The sequence below is a fragment of the Rattus norvegicus genome, chromosome 19, assembly GCF_036323735.1.
Source record: "Rattus norvegicus strain BN/NHsdMcwi chromosome 19, GRCr8, whole genome shotgun sequence".
Classification (NCBI taxonomy): Eukaryota; Metazoa; Chordata; class Mammalia; order Rodentia; family Muridae; genus Rattus; species Rattus norvegicus.
In genome coordinates, this window is record NC_086037.1 from 73193785 (window position 1) to 73207974 (window position 14190).

The 14190-nt window shown below is 42.2% G+C and overlaps 1 long non-coding RNA gene across 1 annotated transcript in view; it reads right to left on the reverse strand.

Annotated features, from left to right (window-relative positions):
* Positions 1 to 229: 229 nt before the first annotated feature.
* LOC120098511 (uncharacterized) overlaps positions 230 to 14190 on the reverse strand; it is a 47183-nt gene continuing 33222 nt past the window's right edge. Inside the window, exons 3-4 of the long non-coding RNA XR_005496763.2 lie at positions 2562 to 2619; positions 230 to 1864 (exon numbers count right to left, since the gene is read on the reverse strand). This is a non-coding gene — a long non-coding RNA (uncharacterized LOC120098511). The remainder of the gene's footprint in view (positions 1865 to 2561; positions 2620 to 14190) is intronic.

Below are 14190 nucleotides of genomic sequence, written 5' to 3' on the forward strand. Positions count from 1 at the left end.
CCTGGGTTCCAGCTCCACATAAGCCAAGAGAGGCAGTGAGGGACTATGATCCCAGTACCCAGAGGTGAAGGCAGAGTGGGATTGGGGGTAGTGAATCAAGATAATCTTTGGCTCCATGGTAAGTTGTAGGCCAAACTGGGAGAATGAGACTCCCTTAAAACAAAGCCTAATATTGACAGGGGTTACATATTACCTGGGGTTTTCACTGCAAATAAGAAAACTAATTAGATTTGCATGCCATCCAGAAAAGGATAGAAAGTTTATTCCTAGACTCTAAGCCACTTATGGGACACAAGGTCAAAGGTGTCTTGAGCTTCAACATTGAGTGGGAATTGCCAGAAGTTTCTACTTGGTCTTTCTGCTTGACTATATAAATGCCTTTCTGCCCATTGCCCACAAGTCACAGCACGTGCAAGAAGATTCTGATTGGCATGTCTCATGTCTAGTAACAGAGGACAAGCAGAAGCAGTGAGCTCATTCTAGGAAGTCTCCAGGGTCCACCTCTGGCCAACATGGCTGAATCCAGGGAACATTATACTGCACAGTGAGACTAAGAAGACAGGTCTTAGGACCAGGATGCTGGAAGATCACTTGTCAGATACTCTGTTTATATAGCCTAGGACTGGAGTTGTGTGTGTGTGTGTGGGGGGGGGACTTAGAGAGCTTCTAGGCCAAACCAAACATTTTTTAGTTAAAAAAAATAATCTAAGACTCCAAAAAGAGGAAAACTTGCATAGGCTTACAAAACTTGCAAGTCACAGTGTCAGATTCATCTATAATCCTCCTGTTCCAGATCTCATTCATTGAGTTTGTACCATGCCTGGCTAGGCCAAGAACCTGGAAGATGTTGAGTTTGGGCAAATCTCCATCTTTGGGGCTATTCAGTTATTGGGAAAAGAATACACAAAATTCTATGAAATGTTAATCCTGTACAGGGATGAGAAAGACGTATAGAACCAATCCCAATTTGCTGCTGTCATTGGCCAGATCATAAGAGTAGATCACACCACTAAGCGCTTAGAAAAAAGAGAGGAGTTGTACCCAAAATAAACTCACAGACACCCACAATTTTCCCAGCTGGAATAGCTTGTGTTGACCCTGTGTGCTTCTTACTCTTTAGCACATTTTTTTTGTTGTTGTTGGTTTTTAGACAGGTTCTCATGTAGCCCAGGTTGGCCTCAAACTCACTATGTAATTGAAGATGACCTGAATTTCTGATTTTCTTGCCTTCATCTCCTACTTGCAGGCACGAATCACACATGTACATCAATACACCACAGTAATACACTGATGGGGATCAAACCCATCAGTGCTCGAAACTGAGCTAGATTCTCCAGCCCCACCCTTGGCATCTTGGTAAGGCTTGAAAGTGATGATCAGCTCGGCAGGGTCCGCAAACTGTGCTATTACTCACCAGCCGATGCTGGCCTCTCACTAGACCCTGATTGGGTTAAGTTGGCATGGGCTAAATGTTTGAAAACACCAACTCAGAATAAACTATCTTTCTCAGAGATTCTCACAGAACCGACATCTTAGACATTTCTTGGTAGACATTTGTCACTCCAGGCTAGCATACTATTGTTGAAAATGTAAAAGCCTATGACAAATTAAAATGACTTTGGTCTGGGTAGCCAGCAGCTGGAACATTGTCATCATGCGTCTTCACTTCTCGTGTTTGTGGAGAATTGTACTTTGGGGACTTTACTTCCTGCTCTTTTCTCCTTTCTGCTGAAACCGTGTCAACTTCAAAGTCTCCAGCTCCCTTTCTTCTTGGGGAATGTCTCTTGATTTTCAGTGCCATTCTTCTCTCCTATTCAAGCACGGATCCTTCTGTAAATACTTGTGTTCCTAACCTTTTCTTCCACTGCACGAAACACAAATGGAACCAGAAGAAAAATAAATTAGTCAAAAATAGCATCCCTTTATTCCTGCCATTTTATATGATTGTAACATGCTAGAAATGTCACTATAATTATAGCAACAAATTATTTCAACAATCCTCAAAGTGATGCTATTTATAGACAACTGGAGATGGATAGCAGGGATGACTTCACTGTGGGAGAAGCCCCACTCATGGATGTGCCTAAGCCTGAAGCCAGGCCACCTGGCACATGGAAACAAGGAACATCCCAAGTCTTCACTTAAAACCAGAACACAATAAATGGAATTATTAAACAGCCACATTTAGGTCATTTCAGCTTGGCTTTCACTTTGCATAACTGGTGTGTTGGAGTCTGTGTATAAAAATTGCATCACCCCTCACCTTCTAACCTGAAAATCAGAAGAAGGGACAGGAGAGAAATATTCGGGACAGGAAGAAAATGGAATGCACACAGATGCTTTGTCTATGGCCATTCCTGGGAAAATATACCTGCTATTACACTATTACATGCTATGCTTGCTTCTTGAATTTCACCTTGAGTAGAGGAGAGAGCTGGTTGGTATCCTCTCTTTGTTGTTGGGTTTCCCTCCTTTTATTTTTAGTTTCTTTCATCGTACAGGATATATATATATATACTTAACAAAACTGAAATTCAGGAACGGAGTAAGCTTCACGGTACCTGTTCCACCTCCGCTGTAGGATGGAATTGCAGAAAGTTCAACCCAGGCCACAGATCTCTACTCGGGATGTGGTTTAGGGAGGAAGAAAATAAATCATTTTACTGGAATGACTTGCTTAATAGATCACAGTTGTGTCTTTTGTGTGCGATTTAAAGCATACATATCCATACACTCAACCCAGGTCACAGTGCAGAGCTGTTGGTCAGGGTGATGACTAAGCAGCTGATCGTCTCCACCTAAGAACCTGGCTCTGCAGCTCTGAGATGCCTCTGAGGAAAAGTGTGAGAAGAGTTGCCGTTGATAATCACAAACCTAGACTTGACATTTTTAAAGCTAACAACAACAACAATAACAAAGCCATGGTTCTCGTTTTCCTACGTTAGCTGTGTATATCTATGTTTCTTTTTGTTATAGGTTCACGTGACATGTTTAAGATTCCATCAAAACTGTCTTTTAGGTGAGTAGGTCTTGAGACAGCTCAGTCAGTGAAATGGTTGCTGCTGTGCAAGCACATGGATCCTCAACATCCGTGTAAAACTGGATGCACACTGAAATAACTCTAGGACTAGCAGGTAGAAACAGGAGGGCCCTTGGAGCCACCAGGGTTCATTCCCAGTTTCAGGTTCATTGAGAGTCCTTGTTTGAAAAAAACAATGAGGTGGAGAACAATGAAGGAATATACCCAACATTCAGCTCTAGCCTGCACACATACATACACACACACATTTTTTTTCCATCACTGGGTATCTCTGGTGGGTATTGTTGCCTCTAATCTTGAAGAGTAAACTTGCAATCGACTGTGGTTAGGTATTAAAAGCCTATACTTAGAGTGAAGACTAATGCTGGCACATGGTATCGATCTTCTGGTGGCCATTGCCTGGTATCCAGATAGCATCTGAGACCTCACCTCATGGGGGAAATGGCAAGAGTGAAGAGGTACCTTAGAGGCAGAGAACAGATTCCAAGAGTTCATTGCTGATTTCTTCTTCTGATTCAAATGAAGAACAATGCCAGAAAGGAAAAAAAAAAAAAAAAACACACACACAGCAGCCATGTTGACACAGGGCTAACTGTAGTCACAGCTCCATTGGAAGTGAATAAACACAGGTTAATCATTAGAGCTTCAAACTCATCCCAAAGAATGCCCTGTCAAAGCCATGGGTGTGAGAAAGGAATCCATGGCAGACAATAGCAATCATGTGTCAGTCAGTGGCCATGAAGCTGCCCCTTGTGTGTAGAGTCTAGGATTTGCACAGTAGAGGAAAGAGGTGGTTCTTATTCTTCAGGGGCAGCGGGATGTTCTCTGCCACATAACCACCCGACTTTGCGTGACATCTCCAGGTGGAACCCCGGGAATAAGAAAACACACCGCAGCATGCAGTAAACCACTTACCTGACAGCACAGGAAGACGCCTGCCGAAAGGGTCCCTTCATTAAGCTGATAATACACCCACTTATGTGGCTAACCGACACCAGGGGCTGAGGATAATTTCACAGAGAGGAAAAAATTTAGCTGCCATGGAAACCTGGACAGCAACAGATCTTCTGGATGTGACAAGATTCCAGACTGGATTGCACGAAGTCTCCATAAGGCCAGAAAGCGCTGTGGATTTAATTAGTTGGTGAAGCCTGTCGCACAGGCGGGCAGCAGAATTTGTCCTTTATTCTCTTTCCAAATGAACCACGCGTCACCAGGCTCAGGATTGCTAAGAGAAGCATTTTTAGCTAAGCACAGGATCGCAAAAAACAATGCCACACATGGGAAACCCCCAAATTTACATTCCCTCACAATTCCGTGACCAAATGAGCTGTGACGCCGAGAGGATGCGTGGAGAACGAGCTCAAACCCGTGTCCTCCCCAAACATCCAGTCTTCAAACACTTCTCCCTGTAGCTGCATATGCCAAGATTAGCACCTTCTAATTTTAGCAGTCTATTAAGACAACTTTAGCAGGGGGATCTCCTTCATCTGATTAATAAAATATATATTTGGGGAGTGCATATGCCACTTTTCTGGCGATCAGATAAAACAGATTTCCACAGAGCGAGGCATCTGTGTTGCTGTGGCAGAATGCTGGGGGCACATTAAAGGGCACCAAAACCAACTCTGAAATGGAAAGATGTACAAGGCACACAGCTCTCACATGATCTTCGATGCGTTTTACACCACTGTCAGTATTACCTTTTACAATTTTTTTTTCCAGGTTCAGTCATAGAGCGTTTGCCTAAAGTGATGATGAATTCTAATTGTCAATTTGACGGGGTTTAGAATCATCATGGAAACAAACTTCTAGACATGTCCGTTTCCAGAGAGGTTTAACTGAGGGGGAAAGAGGAACTCTGGATTTGAGCAGCATTCTCTGATGTGGGGGTCCAGAGTGAATAAGCTGAGTACCAGCATTCATCAAGCTGTGCTTCCTGATATGGATGTCATGTGACCAACTACCTCACTCTCCAACCAGCATGGCTTCTCCTCTGTGGTGGGCTGTATTTCTAGATTGTAGATAAGGAACATGTAGATAAGGGATTCCCTGGACTGCATTGTCTCAAACTGAGCCAAAATAAATCCAACAAAATATTTGGCCAATTTCTTTTTATTTTGTGTGTATATGTATATGTGTGTGTGACCGTGTGTGTGACCCCGTGTGTGTGGTGGTGGTGGTGGTATGTTTGCACGGGTGTGTGGTGTGTAGACATCAGCCTCAGGCACTGCTAACTTTTTCTTTTGAAGACACTCTTTCACTGACATGGAACTGAGGCAATAGGCCAGGCTATCTGGCTCCTGAGCCCCAAGACCCCATCTTGATCTGCCTAAGTGCTAGTGTTACAGGGGTATGCCATCAACTCCAACTTTTTCTCATGGGTGCTGGGGCTTTAACTCAAACTTCTAATGCTTCTAGGCAAGTACTTTAATGATTGAGTTCTCTCTGCAGACTGATTTAGTCAATTTCATGCCCCCCTTTAATCAGTCACTAGCTCTCCCTGAATCTTCCTTCAGATGGTTCCTTCGCCCCCACATTCATATTTAACATTTGTCAATATCAAACAAATTACCACTATGTAAACCAACCACAGGCTCTCAGGTGTGTGTACTGTGGAATGTATGCTTTATTCAAACATAATTAAGAAACCATCCTTCACAATAAGGGAGATTGATGGTCAAGATTTGTTAAAACCTCAGACGACTGATAGGCAGGAAGCAAAGTACAGCTCATGCAACTGACGCTGTGTAATTTCTTCCAGAATTGAAATCTTCCATCCTGAAGGAAAGCTCCCTGAGCAGAAAAGTAAAAAACTCAAAATAGCTTCAGGAAGTCCCTAAAACTGACCAGATTCACTAGCCCCCTTCCCTGCCAAAGAAAGTAATAAAGGCTGAGAATCCCACTCAGACTCATGGAACTGAGCTGCAAAGAGGACTCAAATCAGACCAGCTGCCTGGAAGAAGCAGAATCTAGCAGAGCTCCCTGTGAAAGATTTAGACAAGAGCCATTTATTAAGGACATTCTCCAAGCTGTTGATCTGTCCGCAGGTTGTACAGTGTACTCCAGGTTCCCAGGTTTGTGAGCAGTCACCCACGCTGGGGTGTCCTTTGGTGACACAGCTGCCTTTGAGTCATTTCTGCCCCAGTAAGTGGCCTTTACCTGCTTTCCTATAAGTAACCCCAAGAAAACTCATTGGTTCACCAAGTGTACTTTGGTCTGTCATGGGCTCTGGGGTGAGTAGACCTGTGTTTTAGGTCTCCCCAAGGAAAAGTCTTTTTGCATAACAACTGGGGCAAAGTTCAGGAAACTCAGCCAAGAAGGTATTTTTCTTTACCCAGAAGTGGCTTCATTTTCTCCTTTTGCTCAAAGGTCGTCAGCCCGCGCAGAGCAAACCTGCCAGTTCCAGTTTATATTGTTTCCTGGCTGTGTGGGTCTCCGACATCAAGACGATGATGAAGAGTCATGGATTGCACCAATTTGTAGTTTGACTAACATAACAGCACACTATATGGAATGGCATGCTGGTGAACTGGTTGAGGCTGAATTTCTGTTGGATGGTGAGTGGCCTGTTATATATATATAGCTCAGAAAGTCAAAGGGGAGGCTCAGTGTTCTGTCACTGTGACCACTTAACCTGAAATTCCTTCTGGAAACACACTTAGACACACTTATATGTGATCTCATGGTAAAGATGATATCAGATCCACTCATGGAGTTTGACTTTTGTATGTATGTATGTATGTATGTATGTATGTATTATTTATTTATTTATTTATTTGTGTGTGTGTGTGTGTGTGTGTATGCTTTTTGGTGGGTTTTGTTTGTTAGTTTTTGTTGTTACTGTTTTTTGTTTGCTTGTTTGTTTGTTTGTTTGTTTGTTTTAATGAAACAGTTTCACTACGTAGTCCAGGCTAGCCTTGAACTTGTAACGATCCTCTAGGCTCAGTCTCCCAAGCATATACCACCATTCTTAACTCAAAAACCCATCAAGTTGACAGTGAGGATGACACTGTAGGTGGAGGTGGCTTTTGGCAGGGACTCTGTGGGAGGACAAGCCACTCAGGAACTGTCAAAGGTCCTATTTCCCAGAAGACTCCTGTCCATCTCAGATTGTCCCTCGTTCTTACTCTATGGAACCCCAAAAGGTATTTCTCTTGCACTGTACCTCAAGATCTTGCTCAGTGGCTCCAGACAAAACAGGAAGCCCCCCTTCCGTGTGGCACCTCCTCACTCTTATCCTTTCCATAACTGTTCATAAATCTCCAAGCTATGATATATTGCATGAGTGGATCTCCTGTTGGACTGGAAGTCTCTAGAGCTTGGGTTTTCAACATTTGTTATTTTAGTATTTCTAGCTCTGAACATGTAAAGTGTTTAACAAATGCTTTCTTAAATATGCTGCTTACATTCTGCTAATCGATTAATTAATATTTATGAATGATGCTACTAAAGTCTGCCCCTTGCTTTGGGAAATTAATTATTTGTAATTGAAAGGGCAGAAGTTGGATTTAGAAGCAATAAATTAGAAGCATCCATAAAATTATTGATGAACCTTTAAAAGGATGTATTCCTCAGTGCAAAAAAAAAGTAAGATACACAATATATTTTCCACAAATTAAAAATATGCACACAAAATACTACTCATTTTTCACTAATGCTTAAGAAAACCAAATTACATCAAACATGTTGAAAAGAAGGTAATGAGTGGGTACTGGGTGTAGAGATACTATAAATGATAAAAATAAAATGAGGTCCTGCACGGAGTGAAGAGGATACTGTGTCCTGACTTGAAGACAGTAACCTTAACCACTTGATACTGTCTTAAAACAAAAAATAAAAGGCTGGGGTGTGACTCGGTCAGTAGAGTTCTTCCTGTGAAAAATGAGGACCTGGTTTCAGATCCCCAGTAGCCATATGAAGCAGTCATGGTTGTGCCAAATAAGGAGACAGACGGGTAGTTTCTAGGACTTCCAGTCAGTCTAGCCTACAAAGTGAATTCCTCTGGCCTCTACAAGCACACGTATCTGCACATATATGAATCCACACACACATAAGCATGCACACCCACAACATTAAGCTTAAGACAGCATGACTTAAACAATAATCTGCCTACAACCTGTGTATGCTACTTCCTGTATTATCTACGTTCCAATTGGTTAGGGGTTGGTTTGAGGTTGGTAACAAGTAGGAGTTAGAAATGTTGCCTTAAACCCTATTAATAGCCTTTTCAGTATGGTTAGGGGAAAGATGGTTGAAGCAGCTTCTAAGTGGACAGAGAAATCTTGTCTGACTCCACATGGACTCCGTATCATGCATATACATCCCTCTTCTTCAGTGTAATGGGTGGCGTCAGCTGCTACTTAGAGCTCAGTGATGAATGGTCTCATCCACTTTCTTCTATGAGCCTGGCTCCAGATAAACTAATTTTGATATCACTCATTCTATAAGAGCCTTGGGATTTCCTTGATGTGTGCTTTTACTCTGGATATCCCAGAACATTTTGGGTGTGTTCTTGCTGCACATTTCAACAGTCCCCATCTTCCAGGAGCCAGATGAATGAATGTTCTACTCCTGTATGAAACGTCATAACTGCTGTGCTTCAGTCAACATCCCCACAGGACGTGCCATCTTTCTGTGCAGTCCTGCAGATCTATACCACCTACTCAGCCTAAACCACATCTGCACTCGCTCAACAGTTCATATCCATGCCATGTTTGGGTACACAAATAGACGATAAAAATCCCAGCCTACCCACTCTGTCAGCAGATGGTGAGGCAGGGTGACTGGGTGAGCCAGGTTTGTCCTTCTGCATTCCTAGCTTGACTTTATCTCTTCCTTCACTGGCTTAGGCTAGTGTGTATAAATGAAAGTGATTGCTTCGGTTGGAATCTTAACATGGAATCTCTTCCAATAATACAGAAAAATGCAGTTACTGTGTCCAAAGTCTAGGGGCATCTGGGATGCCATTCTCACACACAGGCTCCATTCCCAATCTCTTTTGTAGCTGACACCAGGATGGAGGTGTCCCAAAAGTTCTCACTGGGTCTCAGCTGGAGTGCAGGGAGCTACGTCCTCTCCCTTGTATGTGTGAATTCCATGCAGCTCTTTTTAAAAGTCTTGCACACTATGTGACAGGCAATTCAAAGTCTAGGTACCTCCCTAGCTTCCTAAGAGTCTATGAGCATCATTTCAACACAGAAGAAAGCATTTACCAACAGATGGGCATAATGGCATTTACATACTGAGCTTGTGACTGTTGTTTTTGTTTTCTCTGTATGTGTGCATATGTGTATGGAGGTCAGAGAACAACATCCTGTTGTTTCTCAGGAGCCTTCCCACTCTTTTTTGAGCTGAGGCCTCTACTGGCTTTTTACTTACTTGGTAGATGAGGGTGGCTGGTCAGCAAACCCCAGTACTAACTGGGATTGCTAGCATATACCACCACACCCGGTGTGTGTGTGTGTGTGTGTGTGTGTGTGTGTGTGTGTGTGTCTGTGTGTGTGTCTGTGTGTCTGTGTGTCTGTGTGTTCTAAGGCTCAAACTCATGTTCTCAGGATTGTAAGGCAAGAATTTTATCAACAGAGTCATTTCTCTGTCCACTTTCCATTCTTTCTTTGCACCACTATTTAGAGATAGTTCTTGTTTGACTGAAAGATGAGGAAATTGAAGTGCAAAGAGGTTCAATAAACACCTCAGATCAGGCAAAATCTGAAGTAATAGATGTAGATTTGGGCAGCAGTTCTTTTGTAAAACTCAAAATTGATATTTTCAAAAATGATTTTTTCAAAATATTGCAATCTCAAGCTGAATTTAAGAAAAAGGTTATTTAAAATAAAAGAGGACTTTGAAAAAAATGTTTAAAGTATGGACTGGGGAGATAGCCCCGTAAGTAAATTTTTTGCTTTCAAAGGACTTGAATGAGAATGGCCCCCATAGGCAAAGATGTTTGAATACTTGACTCCCATTGGTGGAAATGTTTGTCAAGGATTAGAAAATTTGACCTTGTTGGAAGAGGTGCTACACTGGGGGGTGGGCTTTGAGTTTTCAAAAGATTATTGTCATTCCCAGTGTGCTCTGTATTTCTTACCCTTGGATCAAGGTGAGAGCTCTCAGCAGCTCTTGCTGCCATGCCTTCACCCCACCATCGTGGACTTTAACCCTCTGAAACTGTAAGCTGAACTAAAGGTTTTACTTTATAAGTTGCCTTGGTCATGGTGTTTTTATCACAGCAATCGAAAAGTAACTAAGAAAACCCGAGTTCAATCCCTAGAGCCCTGTTTTGAAAACAACATATGTTATAGTATGCACTTGTAACTGCAGTGCTGGAAGGACAGACAGGCAGACCCTCAGGGCTAGATACTCAGACAGCTTAGTCTACTAGGCCAGAGAGGTCTAGGGGAAAGGTTAAATAGGCAAAGTTCTTGCTTTCCAAGCTGAGTTCGGCTCCTTGGCTTCCGTAGAAAAAGTCAGGCATGGTAGCAGAACATATTTGTAAACCCCCTAGTGGAAGGGCAACACAGAGCAACACCTGGAACATGATGGCTATGTAGTCAAGCTGGAATGGTAAACTCCCAGGTTTAGTGAGAGACCTTATCTCAAATAGATAGATAGATAGATGATAGATAGATAGATAGATAGATAGATAGATAGATAGATAGATAGATAGATGAGGTAGAGATTGAGAAAGACACCCAATGTCAACTTCTGATCTATACATACCTTCTCACATACATCTATGCACATGCACACATAGATACCCAGAAAGACAGGTGAATGGTACTTAAAATATTCATAGATAAAGTTGACCTCTGACCTCCATACACACATGCACATATCTGGCCTTCACATATATATGATCATGCCCCAAGAATGAATCTTTCTTTTCTCTTTCCTTCTTTTCCCTTTTCATGGCTTCCTTTGGAATGCCAAGGACTTGTACAGGAATGGGAACCCAGAGACACACAGGGCTCTAGACCACAGAGATCTTAAATATTGGCATGCCTACTAATTGGGTACTATTGCTATTTCAAACGAATCTTAAAGGTCCATGTGTTGATGAGTTGGGTCCCAGGCTGTGTTCGACCTTGAGGAAGACAAAACCGCAAGGAGGAAGTAAGCTTACTTGGAAGAGTGCCCTTGAAGGGGGTGCCAGGGCTCTACTTCTCCTCTTCTTCTTTCTTATTGAGTGCCATGAATAAGGTAAACAGGCCTCCTGAACATGCATTATGTTCTGCCTTACCACAAATCCAAAACAGCAGAGCTGGAAAAATGTGATGAACCCTCTGAATCCCATGGCACTGTGAACCTTCCCTTCTTGTGAGTTTGCCTTGAGTGGTTTTCAAAGTAATGGAAAGTTAATCAACACTCCTGGCTTTTGCGGAGCACTGAGACTGGAATTCAACTTCAGGTTTCTCATCTAAGTTTTTATTCCTAGACTTCACTTATCAAAGAGGATACATCCAGAGCTGGCAGTATAACACAACTGGTAGAGTGCTTACTCACAAAGCCTAGGGTTTGAGCCCTAGCACCACAAAAACCGGGTGAGGTAGCACATCCTTATAAGCTGAGAACTTGGGAGGTAGAGACAGGAGAATCAGAAAGATTAAAGACATTCTTGGCTACATACGCAGGGAGTTTGAAGATCAAGAACAAAGAAGGGTATATCTTACTATAACTCCAAAAAAAAAAAAAAGCTGACCACATCTGGTAAGTAACTAAACTTAAACTAAGTTCAACAACATTTAAACTCAAGTATCAATAAATGATTTCCTGTTAGAATCTCTTTCCATCATCCCGATATAGCATCAAACCAGCACAAAATACACTTACAATTCAGCAGATTAAATCTGAGTTTTTAACTTAGGAGAAATGGGGATTAAGGAATGAAATAAAATTATTACACTTCTAAACATCTAAAAATATCCATGCCTGGTTTGTTGTATTCAGGAAAAAAAAATCAAACTTGGTTTTCGGTTCATTCAGATCTGTGTAGGCAGGCGCTGCAAATAAAATTTTAGAACGCAGACAGAAGGTCTGCGAAGCATAAATTATAGGTGTTTCTCCAACTGGCTTGTATGAAGGGCTTGCTAGATCATAAAAGTTTAATTCACTAAAACTCAATTCTTCTAAGAGTAAGAGGGATGATCCTCAAGAATCACATCCATTCCCCTTGGTCCTGAGGCTTTGTCAAGCACTGCCTCATCACACCCATGACATTAACAGTCACAGAGCCTGAAGAGTTGGCCAGGCACATGAAGATAAAGCAAATTATGGAATGATACCAATGCCTCATCCTGCACAGGATACAATGGAATCTCCAGGGTTTGATGCAAATGTTGATTTTTTTTCCTGTTTTGATTTTAGCTATTTTATTCATAAAACAAGTCATTGTTCAGTATGTAAGCACCAGTCAAGATTAAATGATAAATAATACTCACCACCCTCATGATCCTAACCCTGTGATCGTTTCGCTAACTAGGCAGTGTATATAACTGAAGGGTGGTCTCTTACCCACCTAAAGCCAGGAGAGATGACTCCAAACAGAGGATCTGGAAAGGGGGAAATGTTAAAGAAGATTGACAATTGACTTTCAAGAGTGACATTAAACACAGAAGAAAGTTAGGCTTGAGGAAGTCAACTCAGATCCTTGATCCAAGAACTTGCTGTGAGGCTGCCCTGATGGCTTAGTAGGTAAAATGTTTGTCTTGAAAATAGAGGATGTGAGTTGACCCTCAGAACCCATGCTAAAAACAAAAGGCTGGGCATAGTGGATTGTGCCTACAATCTAAACACAAGGATGAGCAACACGATTTCTGGATCTTTCTGGGCAACCTTCCTAGCCTATCTGGTAAGTTCCATACCATACTGTGGAGAGAGCTTGTCGGACAAAACAAAACAAATAGGGTTGGGAATTTAGCTCAGTGGCAGAATGCTACAGCAAGGTGGAAGACAGACAGAAATGCCCAGAAGCTCCCAACATACCCAGTGGCAAACTATTAACAGTACCCTACTTCGAACAAGGTAGAAAGGGAGAACAGATACCTGAGATTGTATTCAAGACCTCCATGAATATGACCTTAGCATGAAGATTCACACATACATAAATATATCACACATATACACATACAAACTAAAAACAAAAAAAAATGGCAGCTATTGGGGAACAACATCTATGGTTGCCCTCTTCCCTCCACACATATGCACACACATACTTGCACACATACACACATTACACATACATGAATGCACACTCACCATCACATACATACACCTGCATATCCACCAATACAGCCCTATACATACAAATGCAATAACACACTAAGATTTGACTGCTTTAAACAGTGATCAACACCAAAAAACATGTAAGTGTGTGTTCTGTCAGCCAGAGCCAGATGTGGTGCCACACACTTACAGCCGAGGCAGGAAAATTACATGCCTCCATTCCTTCCCTTCCCTTCCCTTCCCTTCCCTTCCCTTCCCTTCCCTTCCCTTCCCTTCCCTCCCCTTCCCTTCCCTTTCCTTTCCTTTCCTCCATTTCATTCCTTTCCTAACTCTCCTCTCCTTTCCTTCTTTCCCACTACAAAGCTAAATAGTTATCCACTATACCTGCACCATCTTGTTAATGAGTTGACAGCCCTATCTGAATATGAATAAAGCCTAACCTCTTCCCAGGAAAAGAGATAGAAAGATACATGGTTGAAACCCTGAAACTGTACTGCAGGATGTGTATTCATTACCTGGCACCCCATACCCCAGCTTCCTGCTGTAAGTCCCTCTTAATGGTAGCAGCAAAGCTAGGCCATGGGGAGAACTTCGCAGGAACAGCAGCAACCGATTTAGACCCTCGTGACTGTTGTTCTGCGCCTTTCCACTTTGGAGAATATAGATGAGATAACAAACACATCTGAGAATTGGGTAAGTGAGAAAGTGATGTCATGAACTTGGACAGGGACACCGTACCTCGGTGCAGCTTTGAAAGTGCAGTGTGAGAGTCTGTCTTCTTGCTCACCATATAGAATTAAGATGTAAGTAAACCTTGGAAAGATCTGGATCAAAAATTTTGAAGTACAATTGGCAGAATTGAAACAGAATTTAAGACAAACTACTCTCCCCATAATCCTTTGAACAACTGAAAGGGGAATATTGGG